This window comes from Molossus molossus, unplaced genomic scaffold, assembly GCF_014108415.1.
Source record: "Molossus molossus isolate mMolMol1 unplaced genomic scaffold, mMolMol1.p scaffold_m16_p_8, whole genome shotgun sequence".
Lineage (NCBI taxonomy): Eukaryota > Metazoa > Chordata > Mammalia > Chiroptera > Molossidae > Molossus > Molossus molossus.
The window spans coordinates 72,893,855-72,909,976 of NW_023425402.1; the positions used below are offsets into that span (position 1 = coordinate 72,893,855).

General features: G+C 38.9%; 2 pseudogenes; one reads left to right on the forward strand and one right to left on the reverse strand.

Moving 5' to 3' along the window:
• Positions 1–2,495: 2,495 nt before the first annotated feature.
• Positions 2,496–4,779, reverse strand: LOC118621985 (annotated as a pseudogene).
• A 6,336-nt stretch (positions 4,780–11,115) lies between these two features.
• Positions 11,116–11,592, forward strand: LOC118621998 (annotated as a pseudogene).
• Positions 11,593–16,122: the final 4,530 nt, after the last annotated feature.

Genomic DNA, 16,122 nt, shown 5'->3' on the forward strand with positions numbered 1-16,122 from the left:
TTCTCAGACTGCTTTTTCTAATAAATTGTATTAAATTTCCATACCTCTTTCGATCATGAAAAGTATGCTATTGCCATCTACCAACCAAATTGAGTAAATGCTGTCTTTTCAAGTGCCATCTAGTGATTAAAGAATCAATTGCATAATTTTAGCTGCCAGTACTGTTGTGCAGCTAAGCCTGGCTCCAGGGACAAAGGGGACAAAAACAACCAGAAACAAACAAACAGAAAAATTTACTGCCTCCTTCTCCCCCTAGCCACTTCAAGCTTTGTCTCCCCCAAAATGCCTGTCTTTGTTTATTCTTGGTATCAGCAACATATGGGTATTTATTGAGACTTTATAGATGTTTCAAAAAATGGGCTGAAGGGGGCTTACACTGCCTACTGAAACTAGAACTTCAGAGACAGAGTTTGATTGTAAGATTTTATGGAGCTCTGAGCAACTACAATGGCCTTTAAGCCCCTCTAGACTGAATTGATCTCAGACATAATCCCGACCTCCCAGATAGGATTCTCTCTCCTAGTATGAATAATATTTTTGTACAGAAAAAACAGGCACCTCTAGTTGTTCCTTAGAACCTGGCCTCAAGTTCCTGCCTAACTTTTCCTGTGTCCCTGCTTTTTCCAGGTGACAATTGTATTGCATTTAAACTTCATCTCAGTCTCCTCATAGATGAAATTCCAGAGAAGAGGTTTCTTATTTTCAATTTTCTCTCATTAAAATAAGAGAAATTGAGAATGACATCAGCATCTTGGTGATGTAAATTGTTCTCCCCCACCACTTTTATTGTTGTATAGCTAATTGGGCATCCATAAACAAGTGTCTCTGCACAGCACACCAGGACACCCAAGAGATTCATCTATCTGTGCATCTGAGAATGGGTGGATCGGATGTTGGAGGAGGCTATCTGTGGAGCCCAGGGAGTCGTGGCAGTGGAGACAGGGGCAGCAACAGCAGCAGTGGCTTCTCTAGCAGAGGAGTTGGTAAGTGAAAGTCTATGCAGCTGCTCAGGCTGTAGTTGGAGGGACCTGGTGCTCTTCAGCAGCACCTGGATTTCTGGGGTTTGGGGGAAGGGAGAGGAAAGGAAAGAAAGCAGACGTGTAACCACAAATTAACATTCAAATTAAGTGATAAAAGGGCTATGCATTCCATTTGTTTTCTGGCTGCAGCAGACTTTCTGGTTTCTTAACAGTGTGTAAATATAACCGTGTTATTCTTTATTATCTAGCTTCTTTTTACAGCTTACGAGAGGGTTGTTTCCTAGGAGGACGGAATGCCCTGCACCAGCTGTTAAAATCCACAGATGTCCACAATAAAAACTACAAAGTCCTGTTTGAAGAGAAAGAGAGATGCTGGACAGACAGAGGAGAGAGAACCTTGGGAAACAACACTCCCTCAGCCCCCTCTCCTTCCCAAACTCCTCCTTCTCAGAAATTGTTCTCTTCATTCCCATACAGCCCCACCACCTTTACACCCAGGAGAGAAGGACTGCTCACATACCCCCCCTCCCCCGGTTGGTCTCTTTGTTCTGATGTCACTCTCCCTCCTTATAAAAACCTCTGACTACACTGAGATCTTAAGAAGGATTTTTAAGAACTGGGAAAAGTCTCCCATCTTCTCAAGATGCCAGCACTGGAATAAACCTCTTTCCTTTTACCAGCACCTGTCTCACCAGTTTGGTTTAGGTTATGGCAGGCAGCAGACTCTGGATTTTTAGTGACAATTTTTAGTTACTCTGCTGGGACTATATGGACCCCAGTAAGGCCTGAAGGGCCTGGGCTGGGGGGCCTGGGCAGTGGGTCCTAACTGTGACAGGCTGACTCTATGACAGGGACTATAGGGATTTCCTGGCAGCTGCCCAAAGTTCTTTATCTTAGGGACTTTACCTGTTCTCCCTCTTAAGGCATCAGGTGCCTGAAATGCTTAGCTAATGAAAGGAAACAGGTTTCTGGGGAGTCAGTGGTCTCCAAGTCTAAATGGGTAAATCAAACTGGGGTCCATACGAGGGGTCCTCTATCACTGCCATCTGGGCTTTTAGCCATCTGGGACTCAAAGCAAAACATCTGCATTACCGTTTGGGCAAGGTATACGACTCTATGACTTCACTCCCAGTTCTTCTATGGGAGGGAATCAGTTTCTGTCTGAGAGCTCTGGTCTATCTGTCCTGTTTGAGTGCTCTCTGAAAGCCTTCCTCTGTCTGAAATGAAACTTAGGTTACAATTGTTCCCTGCTTGTTTTATTATCTCTTGGAGACTTGCTTTAATCACGTGTGTGTGTTTGTGCGTGTGTGTGTTGTATTTATTTTGGCTTTCAGATCATATATTTATTTTAGAAAATAAAATGGATCGACAAAGTTACATTATTCCACATGCTGACAGGGTTCCCCAGCCCATGAGAGACACCATTTTTTGAGCAATAAAAAAATGACTTCCTCAACAAAGTTAAGACAGAAAATCTTTCCATCCAAATTCAAGGCGTTTATCACTAGCTCCACCTCACAAGCCAGTGGGATACATCTGTGCCACGAGCTGAGCTCTCAGTAAAGAAAGCTTGAGCAGACACGAATCAAAGGTGTCACTAGAAGATGATGATTTGTTCAAATTTTAAAGCAACCATCTTTTGACCTGTAAATATTCTACATAAGAAATCTCTACCGCTGGGGATCTGCCTCCTATGACAATCTTATTCTGAATCCAGGACAATTAAAAACATGTGCCATTTTTTCCACCACACTTTCTTGGGCCAAACCCCATATTTCAACACGTACAATTTATAGGATGGGACTTGAAATTCTCATTCTCACCCAGGATCATTAGGCAGTATAGAAGTTACACAATATAGATTTTTTTAAAAAAATATTTTTTCTTTATTGATTTTAGAAAGGGAGAGAGAGAAAGAGAGAGAAATAGAAACATCGATGAGAGAGAACATTGATTGGCCACCTCCTGCATGTCCCCCACTGGGGATTTGACTCACTATCTCGGCATGTGCCCTGACCAGGAATCAATCCGGTGACCTCTTGGTGCATGGGTCGACGCTCAGCCACTAAGTCACACCAGCTGGGCACTGTTGCTGTTTTAAAATCCACTGTCAAGTCTCGCTTTCCTGGGTAGATTTTCAAGCCCAGGAAAGGTTCAATTATCCTCTAGATTTTTGCCTGGTGACGTTTAGTCTCAGTTACTTGATGAGCCTTGGGTTGTAGCCCTCAGTTGAATCAATTTTTTTTTCTTTATTAATTTTAGAGAGAGAGTAAGGGAGAGGAGAAAGAGAAAGAAACATGGATGATAGAGAACATTGATTGGCCACCTCCTGCATGCCCCCACTGGGGATTGGGCTCACAACCTGGGCATGTGTACTGTCTGGGAATCGAACCGGCGACCTCTTGGTGCAAGGGTCAACGCTTAACCAGTGAGCCACATCAGCTGGGCTACAACAATGATTATTATACAATATATTTGTTCTTGTCCTCCCTACTTTTATGAATATGTTCAGATTCTTTCCTGCAGAAAACATGTGTTTCCTGTATAACACCATTCCATGATTAGAATGAGCTGTAGAGACTTTGTTCTGAAGACATGTATGTGCAGGTGAGATGCAATCTGATTGCAGACACTGACACAGTGGCGGATCAAATCAAAAAGAAGACCAAGGCAATCCAAAGTACAATATATTCATTGATAAAGCTGTTAAAATACTGGTCCAGAAACAAAAGTACTGGGCCTATAAATGCTGTGTCGGGCAAATGCATTTTACTCTCAGTCATGTGTGCTACCACAAGCTTATTGGTGATTTTAGCAGGTACAAAACCAAATGTCAGTATATAAAGACAGGAATGCTTTTCAAAAACTGCACTGCTGATTTCTTGTAGATCATAACAGCTGATGTAATCACAGACCCAATATGGAGAAAAGGAGAAAGAACACTTGTTCCTGCTATTGTGGATCCATTTGTTCCAACACTACCTGTGAAGATTACATAGAAGTAATTTGTACAGGAAAATATAGTCCCTTCTACAGTACAAAGTGCAGGAAAAATTTTCGCTTGAATATTCAGCACTGGAATCACGGATTGCCAAAAAGGTGGTCCTCCAATCACTGCCAGCAAATGCATGATTATTATGAAGATTTGCACTTCAGTCACATTAATCATTCCAATCAATTTGCAATGTTCCAGAAGCATAAGTTTGCCAGTGTGCACAATAGAACATGAACTTCCCAGCAAAACAACAAAAAAAATCCAGTCAGGGTTTGTCCCCAGTTGCACTGCAATACAAGTTCCAAGAACCACAAACACTGTTGATAATGGATCACAACCATGATCAAAGAGTTCCCCCAAAGGAGTACTGCTATTGGTTCTTCTTGCCTGTTACCCATCAACAGCATCCAAAGACTGGTAAATGAAAGGGCCACATGCACAGGCAATATATGCCCAAGGAGGTGCCTGCTCTGTAGCTCTAGGGCTGTAGAAGACTAATAAGACAGTTGTGCAGATGTTTATTGACAATCCAATAATGGTGATGGGATTTGAGGCAATCCAGGAGGGAATTCTTCCAACTAGCCATTCCCACTATCACTGCATTAAGGGCTCAAGCAGGGACCATCCAGCACTCTGATATCTGTGCTCTTCTAACCGCTTTAGCTGGTGTCTTGACAATGGTGGTGTAGGTAACTGGAACAATTTGTTTAATGTATACCCTGGAGTACTCATATACCCGAAGCCCACAGGATACTCTGGGTGAGAGTCTCCACATCGTTTCATTGTTGACCGATACCCACTCATGAACATTGACTTTCTTAATTTGGAGAGAATAATTTATCTTGTTTTATAACTTTTTGTGGCTGGTCTTTACCTCTACCTCCAGCTGACTGGGTGACTCTCATTATTGCTGTTTTGCAACTCATTTGTTTTGACCTTTATTTTCCTAGATCTTTTTTTTTTTTTTTCCTGTTATGAAACAAGAGGCTTGGTCTCAGTTCCATCAGAGAGTCCATTAGGTTGTATTTTAGCTAACTGGTCAATTTAAGTCAATGACTAATCAGAATTGTTTGCCAAAGGTCTGGTAATAGGATAAGATCTCTTATGTGCAAGATTTCATGTTGTTACATGATAACAATTCTTTTCTGAAAGAATCTAAATTGGTGGCTCAAAGAGGGGGGAAATCCCGCCCCCCCCAACCCCCCCTGTAAAACTCAAAAGGAAAAATGTGAGGCACTTTGAAATCCAAGCCAGGGGGCTGGATATTTCCCCTGCCTGTTCCCAGTCTTCTAAAAGTGGCCAAGGACACTAGACAATTAAACAGCTCACTTTCAAACACATTAAATAAATGCAGTAATCACCAAGAATCCAAATGGGTGATTTAAGTTTAACTGATGTCTTTTAGAAGTAATTAACATAAAACGTAAGTTTGTTTTGCCTAGATGAGTAGGAATAAATCCATGCTATTTATCTCTATTACAAAATTTGTCAAGAAAATGGCTTGGGTAGTAATTGACTTTAAAATCTCATAAAGTTTTTAAGAAATACTAAATAAATATAACAAAAAGATAAAGGGTTTGATAAAACTTTTCTGTAATAATTACATATACCTAAACATAGTTTTCCAAAGTCTTTGGTGACTTGGAACTTTGGAATTTTGCTGAGCTTGGATATTTGAAATAGCACGATATTAAAATATTAAATGATCTAAGTTTGCCTACTTTTGGTTCTTATTGCAGAAAAGCTGGAGAATAGATTTGGATCTGTTAATGACTATATCTTGTATTTTATTTGAAGTGTATCTTTTGAAATAAAAGTATAAAAGCACCTATTTTTAGGAATTATGAAATGTGTTCATAAAAGTATCAATCTAAAGAAAGTTAATTACTTACTTTTAGTCGTCACTAAAGAAAATTAAGGTTTCTAAGAGTTATGAATTCTAATTTTTGGATCTGGTTAACTTTTTAATTCTTTTATCTTTTTGGTCTTCAAAATGGATAACCTCTAATGAACTATATTCATGTTCCCTGAATCTTTCTCCTCCCAGTAAAACTTGAAGATCTAGTGACTCATAAAGTAGAATGTATTTTTAATAGCTACTTTGTTTTTATATAAAAGATAATATATGCAAGGAATATTATTTGAACATTGAGAGGGGCTACCATTCTACCATCCATTACCTGATGGGGAGGAAATGGGTATAAGACAAAAGAAGAGCCCTGGCCAGTTTGGCTCAGCGGTTAGAGCATCGGCCTGCGGTCTGGAGAGACCCGGGTTCGGTTCCCGCTAAGGGCGCGTACCTCGGTTGCAGTTTGTCCCCGGCCCTGGTTGGTCGTGCGGGTGGCAGCCACTCGATATGTCTCTTTCACATCGATGTTTCTCTCTCTCTCTCTTCCTCTCTCTCCCTCCCACTCTATCTGTGCAAAAAATGGAAAAATGTCCTCGGATGAGGATAAAAAACAAAAAAAACAAAAACAAAGACAAAGACAAAAGAAGAGGTGAGAACTTGTGGGCATTGGGGAAAAAGTTCTCCCTGACTGTCATGTGTATGTTCAGCACTAGGGACTATGCAGTAGATAAGAAGTACTTGAGCTTCATGTAAGAACAGCTCTGGTGACACAGGGAGGAGTCCATGTGAAAGTGAAGGTGGAGGCCGGAACTGGTGGATCTATAAGCCAAAGAACACCAAGGCTTTCCAGCCTTCGCCAGAAGCTAGGGAGAGAGGCGTGGAATAGCCTCTTGGAACAGCTTGATCTGGGACTTCTAGCCTCCAAAACCGAGACAATAATTAACTGTTGTTTTAAACCACAAAACAAAAGAACAGCTCTGGTGCCTAATTTCAGTTCTATAAATTCCTAACTATATTATTTAATCTATCTAAATCTTAGTTTCCACAACATTAAAACATTGAGAGTTAAAATATACCTTAGTACCAGGTACACAATTCTAAAGAATAACTATCGTTAGAATAAATACTAACTTTCAGCTATAAGATGAGTCAGTTTTGAGGATCTAATATGCAGCATGGTTATTATAGCTAATATTGTATTGAATACTTGAAATTTGCTGAGAGAGTAAGATCTTCAGTGTTCTCACCATAAAACAGTAAAGTGTAAAACACATGTAGAAAAAAAACAACAGTTAATAAAAACTGACCCACTAGCCCTTACAAATACATTCTATTTCATAAGTCACTGGAAGGTCTCAACAGCAAATTCAATCTGGCAGAAGAAATCACATTAGGGTACATGAAGATAGTTTAACTGAGATTATCTAATCTGAAGAAAAGAAAGACAAAAGAATAAAAAAAAAAATCTGAACAGATCTTCAAAGACCTGTGGAAAAAGGAGAAACGACACTACCTCTGGGAGATCAGAATCTAGACAAGCTCTAGTACCCAGCTTTCAACAAAATGTACCATAAGCCAAGAAGCAGTGTCTGACTTCATTCAGAGAGTTTTTGTAACTGTTGTTTCTTTGCATGTGTGTCACTCTTCCCTGTTCTCCTGTTTTGCTTTGTTTTCTTTTTAATTGATGGTTTTAGTGAGTTACTAGAATTAATTCTATGGAAGAGTCTGTTTTCCCAGCAGTATGCAATCTTTGGTGTCTCCACCAAGATTTTTTTTTCTTTTTTAATTTTGTTTTATATTTAAGTCTGGACCAACATAGCTCAGTGGTCAGTCAATAATAGGACAGAAATTGTGCTTAGCTATCTTAAATATATAAATATTCCACCTTTTCACTGTTATAAAATTGGCATAAAATTGAAAAGTTCAACAATCATAATTTTTAGTTTACTTCCCTCCATTTATTTATTTTAGTTATTGACTCACATTATTTTTTTTAATCATTAACATACTTTGTCTTCATGAAAAAGGTTATTTATTTACTTTATAAATCACTGTGAGGAAAAGGTAGTTTGAAAACTTGCAAGATCAAATTTCTGTCACATTAAAGCCTTATTTTCTTAGTGGTAAATATTTCTCCAATTAAAGAGACTGAAACCTTCTTTTGGATCAAATTTTTATTAGTAAAAGGTGCCAATAGAAAAGATGAAACAATGAACTCCAAGCTACTAAATGTAGTTCTAAATAAGAAATACAAGCTGACTTTTCCTGGTGTAGTGCCTACAGAATAGGGGTCGGGGAAACTGTGTTGGAAGAGCTGGAGTCATGTTCCAAACCAGATAGTTTGCCCCTGTAAAGTCAGCAAAGAAAAAAGAGTCATTATTTACCTTATTATAAAAAGAAGAAATATTTGTTATTCAAACATCACTACAATAGAAGAAAAGCAGCAGTTAAGGTCAACAACCCACATGAAGATAAAGGGAATGTGAACAGACCTTAGAATATTTATCATTTATGGTCATTCTATTTAGAAGACAAACTGACTGGATAGAGTGTATACCTGTGAAAAAGATGCCACACAACAGTATCTCAAGAATGGTATAAGGACCTTACCAACATTTGCCCAGCTGAGGGCTATAATGGCTGATAAATGGTGATTGGCAGTTCAATGAGCATTATATTTGTGTCAAGAATATTATAGAATTTGGGAAAATACTTAAACCTTCAAAGTTAATCTATTTATTACTTGTGGATACAGCCTTCTTTATTCATCTTCTCAGTTTTTCACACTACATTTTCTTTAATTCTGTTTCTTGAGAAACAACACAAAAATTTAAAGGTCCCAATAGTAGTGCTTTTGAGGTAGAAACAATTCATTGTACTGATGCCCCATGGGCATAAGAGAGTCATAAGTGGAACAGCAAGCAAAAGCATTCCTATTTTCTGGAGTTATTCCAAAGCGAGGACTTTGAACCCTACCCAGCAGCCCTGAGTATTTTTGAGCTAGTTGGACCATTTATCATCCATTATTTGTAGTAAACCAGTCTACTATGAGATCATTATGTCAGCACCAGCCTAAACCCCCCACCTTGGGTGAATTATTGATTCTGAGAGCACTGCTAATTGGTTAATCATTAATGTAGACTGGTTAGTCTTCACCTGTATCCTTCTTCATTGGCAGCAACACATATCAGATTTGGGGGAATTTTATACAATTTCTGGAACAATTATATTAATAATGTATAACTGTACAAATTCAATCAAAAGAGGGTTTAGGCCCTGGCCAGTTTGGCTCAGCGGTTAGAGCATCAGCCTGCGGTCCAGAGAGACCCGGGTTCAGTTCCCGCTAAGGGCACGTACCTCGGTTGCAGTTTGTCCCTGGCCCTGGTTGGTCGTGCGGGTGGCAGCCACTCGATGTGTTCCTTTCACGTCGATGTTTCTCTCTCCCTCTTTCTCTTCCTCTCCCTCTCTCTCACTCTATATGAACAAAAAAAAAAAGAGGGTTTAGTATCACTACTTATGTAATAACACTTGCCATGTAATTTAACATATCAAATAAACCTAATTAGCACAGCTCTCTTTTTATAAGGAGCGAGAGAGAGCAAATCTTTTGAGATGGTCCAGGGACCCTCTAGAAAATACTAAAGGTAGTTCAAAGTAAAAAATATTTCATTTAGAATTTGATTTTTGGAAAGTTTGTCAAAAATATCAAAAGATTTTTATTTATTTATTTATTTTTGTCCTCACCCGAGGACATTTTTCTATTTTATGTTCAGATAGAGTGGGAGGGAGAGAGAGGAAGAGAGAGAGAGAGAGAGAGAGAGAGAGAGAGAAACATTGACGTGAAAGGGTCACATCGAGTAGTTGCCACCCACATGACCCAACCAGGGCTGAGGACAAACTGCAACCGAGGTACGTGCCCTTAGCGGGAACTGAACCCGGGACTCTCTGGACCACAGGCCGACGCTCTAACCGCTGAGCCAAACCGGCCAGGGCTCAAAAGGTTTTTAAATACTTGATTAAATAGAATCATAAGTCATTGTGACACAATATTTATTTAATACCTAGTTAATCAAAGTGACACTAATATATTCTAACGGCAAATACATAGGTTACATAGTTGTGAGCAAAACTTAGTTCTTTTAACATGAAGATTCAGATTTTTTTTAGGTAATCAAAACATGATAAAGATGACATGAGTACACAATTATTTTTATGAAATATAAAATCTTTGCTTACTAGGTCAATAACAGGTAAAGAAAAATGTTTCACAATCTATCAAGACCAGAGAAATAGTCTAAGAAAACTCTGTCCTTCTAGCAGATAAAATAATTTTTTTTTAGTTTTACATAGACATACTATGATATTAAAGCTTTTTTAAAAATTCTTAATAATATCAATTCAATTTTCACCAGCTTGACCATACAAGGTAATTTTTTCCCTCTTTCTTCCCAACTTTCTGTATTAACTTAGTTTTGTCTTTACTTTTCTCTTTCCCATTCTGAAACAACCAGCTTTACTTTAGGACAAAATAACTTTCATTTCCCTTAACAAAAATGCATCTCCATATCTTATACCTTTTCTAAGGCAGAAACACATTCTATTTTGTATCCTCTTGCATACAGAGACATTTTCCTTTGTATTTCTAGTAGTTTTAATGACATTTAATGAATTCTTAACCTTTAGAAACCTTAATTTATAGCAAAAACTAAAAAGTAATTATGAGTTATTACACTAACATTCTGTGATTAGCAAATTTATAAATACATTTCATAACTTCTAGAAGCATATGCTTTTTCACAGAACTTTTTTTTTTAATGTGGCACAAGACATGTTTACTGATAGATGCAAACATTTTCAGTTTGTTAAAATAAGAAGCCAAAGTGGATAAACCTATGTTCCACAATGAACGTTTCTGTATTTTATCTTATTTGAAAATTATGTAGATATTCGGTGAATTTCCATCACTTAATTTAACTTAGCAAAACTCTAAGGATGTGAGGAACCAAAGAGATTTGGGAACCTATTTAAGTAGGCATATTATAAAACATAATTACTGGGGGAAAGAGGTAAACCACAGAACTTACATGCATGTATGCATAACCAATGGACATAGACAACAAAGCTGGGGATGGGGTGGGAGGGAGAGGGAGGAGAGTGTCAATGGGGGAAAAAGGAGAAACATCTGTAACAAAAACAAATTAATAAAAAACACCTAATTATTGTTGAAAAGTTCACTTAAAAATTTTGACTCAAGACCTCACAGCTCACCTGGCAGCATGAGCGGCAGGGAAATGTCTGTTCCAGGATGGTACTGGGCGGCTTCTGGACCTTTATCAGTGACCACCACACCCCCATCCTATGAAGAGCCGGTGGTCATTAGCAATTACTTCCTCACACCTCCTGAACCTGGGCCTGGGCCAACCACAGAGCTTGTGACTGGCCCTGATGGGAAGGGCATGAACCCTCCTGTATACTACACCCAGCTGGTGCCGGTCCCCAACGCCAATGCAATTGCTGTGCAGATGATCTATGGGGCAGCAGCCTGTCTCCTTTTTTGACCACTGGGTCCGGAAGTGTTGCCCTTCCTGCAACAAGGTGATTGTGACCCAGCTGTCCTATAAAACCAGTGCCCTCACCTGGCTCTCCTGTGCCTGCTCAGGAGCATAGCAGGCTGCTGCTTCATCCCTTTCTGTATAGACACCCTGCAAGACGTAGATCATTACTGTCCCAGCTGCAAAGCTTTCCTGGAAACTTACAAGCATTTGTAGTACTCAGCCAGACCTGAAGGGAGCTATGTGTGGCAGGAAGTCCTTTCTGACTTTCACCCAATTCACCAAGGTTCCACCTTGGTGGTCTCATCTCTCCAGGGACTCCACCATCATCATCATCTCCTCCTCCTCCTCCTCCTCCTCCTCCTCCTCCTCCTCCTTCTTCTCCTCCTCCTCCTAATTGTTGAAAGAATTACAGATGTCCCCCTTTTTTCCCCATTGAACCCCTCCTTTCCCCTCCCATCCTGATCCTGCCTTCTTCAGCCGAATAACCATGTTGATTGGTTGTGCATATAAGTTATTTGGTTTATCTCTTCCCACCCCTCCCACACCTCATACCACTGATGGTTGTCAGTCTGTTCCCGACTTCTGCGATTCTGAATCTCTTTTGGTTGACAGCATATTTTGTTCATTATGTGCCACAAATAAGTGCGATCATGTGGTACATGTCTTTCTCTGACTGGTTTATTTCACTTAGCATAATACTCTCAAGGTCCCTCCATGTTGTCTCAAAGGATAAGAGATCTTTCTTTCTTATAGCTGCATAGTATTCCATTGTGTAAATGTACCACAGCTATTTTATCCACTCATCTACTGATGGGCACTTGGGCTGTTTCTAGATCTTAGCAATTGTAAAGAGTGATGCTATGAATGTAGGGATGCATATATTCTTTCTGATTGGTGTTTCAGGCTTTTTAGGATATATTCCAAGAAGTGGAATCATTCTGTCAAATGGCAGTTCTATTTTTAATTTTTTGAGGAAACACCATATTGTTTTCCATAGTGGCTGCATCTATCTGCATCCCATCAGCAGTGTACTAGAGTCCCCTTTTCTCCACACCCTTGCCAGCACTTGTTTGATGATTTGTTGATGGCAGCCATTCTGGTAGGTGTGAGGTGATATCTCACAGTCGTTTTAATTTGCATCTCTCTGATGATTAGTGACAGTGAGCATTTTTTAATATGTCTCTTGGCCATTTGTATGTTCTGTTTGGAGAGGTGTCTATTTAGATCCTCTGCCCATTTTTAAATTGGATTGTTTGTTTTCTTTTTGTTGAGTTGTATGAATACTCTATATAATTTGGAAATTAACCCCTTATCTGATGTATCATTGGCAATTATGCTCTCCCATATAGTAGGTTCCCTTTTCATTTTGATGGTTGTTTCTTTTGCTGTGCAGAAGCTTTTTAGTTTGATGTAGTCCAATTTATTAATTTTTTCCTTTGTTTCTCTTGCCTCAGGCATTGTATCAGTGAAAATTCTGCTGAGTTTGATGTCTGAAATTGTGTTGCCTATATTTTCTTCTAAGATTTTTATGGATTCACGAGTCATGTTCAAGTTTTTTATTTATTTTGAGTTTATGTTCATAGTGTTTTTAAACAATCCTTTCTGTTTCTGTGGTGCCAGTTGTTATTTATCCCTTTTCATTCCTGATTTTGTTTATTTGGGTTCTCTCTCTTTTTTCTTGGTGAATCTGGCTAAGGGCCCATCAATCTTTTTGTCTTTTCAGGACCAGCTCTTTGTTTCATCGATCTTTTGAATTGTTTTGTTAGTCTCTATGTCATTCATTTCTATTCTGACCTCTACTATTTCTTTCCTTCTACTTGCTCTGTTTTTTTTTTTTTTTTTTTTTTTTTACATTCTAGTTCTTTAAGTTGTGAGGTTAGATAGTCAAGAAGAAATTTTTTCTTGTTTCTTGAGGTAGGCCTGTAGTGCTATGAACTTCCCTCTCAGGACGGCCTTTTTTTTTTTTTTTTTTTGGTGATAATTATGTTTATTAATAACAATTATGAAGCAATGCATCTTGAGTATGGGCTTTCTCAGTGATCTTGTGCCTCCTTCCCGTAGAAGCCAAATTCTTCCTTGTATTGTTGGTAGATCTTGCGTGAGAGAGGAAATCTGCTCTCGCCTAGCATGAGAGACCTCCAATGACACGGGTACAGACCAAGACTTTTTCAGGACGGCTTTTACTGCATCCCATAGATTTTGTGTTGTTGTGTGTTCATTTTCATTGATTTTTCAGCAAGATTTTTTATTTCTTCCTCAATCTCCTTGCTAATGCATTCATTGTTTAATAACATGCTATTTAGCCTCCATGTGTTTGAATTTTTTTGAGTTTTTTTTTTTTTTTTTAATCCTCCTCTGAGGACATTTTTCAATTTTTTTTTTGTGTGTGTGTGTGTGTGTGTGTGTGTGTGTGTGTGTGTTTTTTAATCCTCACCCGAGGATATTTTTCCATTTTTTGTACAGATAGAGTGGGAGGGAGAGAGAGGAAGGGAGAGAGAGAGAGAGAAACATCGACGTGAAGGGACACATCGAGTGGCTGCCACCCGCACGACCAACCAGGGCCGGGGACAAACTGCAACCGAAGTATGTGCCCTTAGTGGGAACCGAACCCGGGTCTCTCCGGACCGCAGGCCGACGCTCTAACCGCTGAGCCAAACCGGCCAGGGCTCAATTTTTTGTTCAGATAGAGTGGGGAGGGAGAGAGAGAGAGAGAGAGAGAGAGAAACATTGATGTGAAAGGGACACATCGAGTGGTTGCCACCCACACAACCCAACCAGGGCCAGGGACAAACTGCAACCAAGGTACGTGCCCTTAGCAGGAACCAAACCTGGGCCTCCCTGGATCACAGGCCGACGCTCTACCGCTGAGCCAAACAGGCCAGGGCTTGAGTTTTTTTTTTTATTGTAATTGATTTCTAGTTTCATGCCATTGTGAGCTGAGAAGATGCTTGATATGATTTCAGTCTTGTTGAACTTGCAGAGATTTAGTTTGTGTCATATATTTGAGAATGTCCTGGGTGCACTTGAGAAGAATATAAATTTTGCAGTTTTGGGGTTCAATTCTCTGTAAATGTCTATTAAATCCATCTGATCTAGTGCATCATTTAGAGTCTTTGTTTCCTTGTAAATTTTTTGTCTAGAGGATCTATCCAGTGGTGTCAGCAGGGTATTGAAGTCCCCTGCTTTGATTGAACTGTTGTTGATTTCTCCTTTGAAGTCCTCCAGAAGTTTTAAAATATATTTTGATACTCCTATATTGGGTACTTATATACTTACCAAGGTTATATCCTCCTGTTGGATAGATCCTTTCAATATTATGTAGTGGTCTTCTTTGTCTTTAGTTATGGCCTTCAGTTTGAAGTCCATTTTTGTCAGATATGAGTTTTGCTATCTCAACTTTTTTGTCCTTTCCATTTGCTTGGAAAATTTTTTTCTATCCCTTCACTTTCAACCTATGTGAGTCTTTTGTTGTGAGGTGGGTCTCTTGTAAAAAACATATATGTGAGTCATGCTTTCTTATCCATTCAGCTATTCTGTGTCTTTTGATTAGAACTTTTAATCCATTTACATTTAAGTTTATTATTGATATGTACTAATTTATTGCCTTTTTTATTTATTATGATTATGTTTCTCTCCCTATTTATTCTGCTTATTATAACAGTCCTTTTAACATTTCTTGCAGTGCTCGTTTGGTGCTAATATATTCCCTTAGCCTTTTTGTCTGGGAAGCTCTTTATTTCACCTTCTATTTTGCCGGATAGAGTAGTCTTGGATTCAGATTGTTGTTTTTCATTATCTTGAATACTTCATGCCATCCCCTTCTGGCCTGTAATATTTCTGTTGAGAAATCAGCTGATAGCCTTATGAGGGATCTGTTGTAGGTAACCTGTTGCTTTTCTTTTGCTGCCTTTAAAATTCTCTTTGTCTTTGCTGGCTGGTTTGGCTCAGTGGTTGGAGCGTCGGCCTGCGGTACAGAGAGACCCAGGTTCGGTTCCCGCTAAGGGCACATACTTCGGTTGCAGTTTGTCCCCGGCCCTGGTTGGTCGTGTGGGTGGAAGCCACTCGATGTGTCCCTTCACATCGATGTTTCTCTCTCTCTCTCTTCCTCTCTCTCCATTCCACTCTATCTAAACAAAAAATGGAAAAATGTCCTCCAGTGAGAATAAAAAAATAAATTAATAAAAAAATAAAATAAAATTCTCTCTTTGTCTTTAATTTTTGGCATTTAATTATGATGTGTATTAGTGTGGGCCTCTTTGGGTTCTTACTTGGGGCTCCTGAACTTGTATGCCTTTTTTCATTACCAAGTCAGAGAAGTTTTCTGTCACTATTTCTTCAAATATATTCTCTAGCCCTTGCTCATTCTCTTCTTCTCCTGGTACTTCTATGATGCAGATGTTTTTATGTTTTATATTCTCCCAAGTGCTCTTAAACTATTTTTTAATTCTTTTTCCTTTTTGGTTCTCTGATTGGATGATTTTTTTCTATCCTGTCTTCTAATTCACTGATCTGATCCTCAACTTCCTCTAAACTGCTGGTTATTCCTTCCAATGTGTTCTTTATTTCTGCTATGTCATTTTTCATTTCTGTTTGGTGGTTTTTTATTTCCAGTTGGTTGATTTTCATTGTCTTTATATCTTTACTCATGCTGTTGAGCTTCTTCATAATCATTATGAAGAATGATTACCTACCTCTGATAGCTTGCTTAATCCCATTTCATTTATCCCTTCTTCTAGAATTCTT